The following is a 2874-nucleotide window of genomic DNA, read 5'->3' as shown; positions in this document are numbered from 1 at the left end:
GTGTCCCAACTTAGCCCATGATAAGCTCTCGTGATCAACGAAGGATATACCTTCTCCCAGGAAGACCCAATCAGACTCGGAATCCCAGTTTACAAGACATTTCGACAATGGTAAAACAAGTCCAGCAAGACCGCTCGATGCGTCGACAATCCCGATAGGAGCTGCACATATCTCGTTCTCAGGGCAACACCAGATGAACACTACGTACAACTAAAACCAGACCTCAAGTTTCCCCGAGGTGGCGCTGCAAGTGGCTCTGGTTCAGACCAACACTTAGACAAGCATTGGCTTGGGGGGGCTAAAATAAAGATGACCCTCGGGTTGGCCGACCCAAGGGAAGGGTATAGGTGGTGATGAGGCAAATGGTAAAACCAAGGTTGGGCCTTGCTGGAGGAGTTTTATTCAAAGCGAACTGTCAAGGGGGTCCCATAAATCACCCAACCGCATAAGGAATGCAAAATCCGAGAACATAACACCGGTATGACGGAAACTAGGGCGGCAAGAGTGGAACAAAACACTAGGCATAATGTCGAGTCTTCCACCCTTTACCAAGTATATAGATGCATTAATTAAATAAGAGATATTGTGATATCCCAACATAATCTTGTCCACCATGGAGCAATCTTCAACTTCACCTGTAACTAACAACGCTATAAGAGGGCTGAGCAAAAGCGGTAACATAGCCAAGCAATGGTTTGCTAGGAAGGGTGAAAAGGTTAAGAGGCTGACATGGCAATTTGGGAGGCTCGAAGAGCAAATGATAGGTAGCGCAGGAAAGCGATAGAACGAAGCAACTAGCATAGCTATGATAGTAGTGAGATCCAAGGTCACGGTCATCTTGCCTGAAATCCCGCAAGGAAGAAGAACGAGTCCATGAAGAAGATGAAGCCACAAAGACGAGCCAAGCGTAGACGAATGAATCCTCACGATCGCAACGAAACGGGAAATATCGAGAAGAAGCACACAACATGGTAAACACACCACACATACAAGACATGATGCTCAACCAAGCATGATGCATGACAAAGCTACATGAAGCTGCTCATGGCAAGAGATGATGCAAACAAGAACAACACATCAAAGCAAGTTTAAATGAGGCCGGAAACAACATATAACAATTCCGGTAAGTCCTCATATGCATATTTCGAAATTGGTTCAGATCTGAATAAACCTTATGTTCAAGTTGCTAAACAGCAAGTTAAGATGCACCAAGATGGTCTACACGAGATTCTAGTCAAGTTACATATAAAGTTCATTTAGTTCGGAGCTACGACCTAGAAGATTTGAGCAAAACAAGATGAACATGGCATTGATGAAAAATGCACCCAAACATCAAGCAATAACCTCAAAACAGGGATGCAACATTATAATATGAAACTAGATGCAATTCTAAGCAAGTTTCATATAGAACACACTCAAAACGGAGCAACGGTTCCACACATACACACTATACAAGTTTAAAGGACAAGCTGTCCAAAGCAGCAACTAGGCATATTGCAAGCATCAGAACAACATGCTACATCATCTCAACATGAAAACAAAAGACATGTACATGATGTACAGGTAGTGCATAACAAAACATGAACACTGAGCTATCTCCAGAAATCACTAGAACATGCTCCAAAACACATGGCAAGATTGCAAATAATAATAGTTTCAGACTTTGCAGAAATAATATCAGGTTGCAATGTTTAGAGCTATCAAACAACATGCTACAGGAACTTATCATGGCAAACAAAGGCATGGCATGAATCTACTAATTTCATAGAACAAAAGTCCCTTACTTACCATGAGCCAAAAAGGATCAGAAGATATGATGGCACCCATGTAAACATGGCAAAAGATATGACAGATTCAAACATGGCAGGAACAACGATAAGTAGGCATGTTGGTGAGCTTGTACAATTCACCACAGAGCAATACATGGCATTAGAAGGTGACCAACAGTAAGAATACATGTTTATGAAGCTAAGCATGGCAAGAGCAAGTTCATAGCATGCTTGGATCACTAACAACAATCACGGCAACTTTGAACTTAATGTTAATAGGCTGACAGAAATATTATTTAGCAACTTTGTAGCAAGATTAAAACAAGCTACAGCAGGCTATAAATGCAACTAGGGGCATGGATGGATAGAGAATGACATTTATAACAAAACATCCTTAGTGAACATCTCCAGATTATGCATAGAATGACTTATAGCAGCAGGTTTACATAGCATCACAAAATAACAGATTCAGCCTAGCAAAACAGCAACAGCAAGTACCATACTTAACAAGCTTGATGCACTCACTACACAACTCACAAAAATACATGGATGGCACCCCTGTAAATATGGCATGATGTAGCACAAAATACACGTGGACATCAACTTCATAGGATGCACACACAAAATGCAACGAAAAAGACAAATCACCAAGTTATAACGGTTTCAGCAAATTAACATCATATAGCACTCTTGCAATGATGATTCAGGCATCAAGATGGACTCAAACAAACATGGCACAATGGAACGAAATGCATAGCATCTCACAACGAACATTTTGATATATTAGACGCACGAAACGGAGCTACGGATGCAGAGTTATGATGCGATGAATAGGGGCATAAAAATATCACAGGGAAAATGACCTTGTGGAAAAACGAGGGGGGCGAGGCGAGGCGGCGGGGCACGGGGCACGGGGCCGGCGGCGCTCGAGGCCGGCGGGGCCGGCGGAGGGTGCAGCGCCAGCGGGCGACGGGGAGGCGCCGGCACGGACAATGATGGCCGGGGCGGCGCGGAGGCGCGGCGGCCGGAGCGGGGCGACGCGGGGAGGAGGCGACGACGAGGACGGGCGGCGCCCGGGAGGAGTCGGCGGGCGGCGGCGGCGGCA

Source organism: Triticum dicoccoides, chromosome 4B, assembly GCF_002162155.2.
Source record: "Triticum dicoccoides isolate Atlit2015 ecotype Zavitan chromosome 4B, WEW_v2.0, whole genome shotgun sequence".
In the NCBI taxonomy this organism is placed as follows: Eukaryota; Viridiplantae; Streptophyta; class Magnoliopsida; order Poales; family Poaceae; genus Triticum; species Triticum dicoccoides.
The sequence above is the reverse complement of the archived record's forward strand: the minus strand, read 5'-3'. Positions refer to the sequence as shown.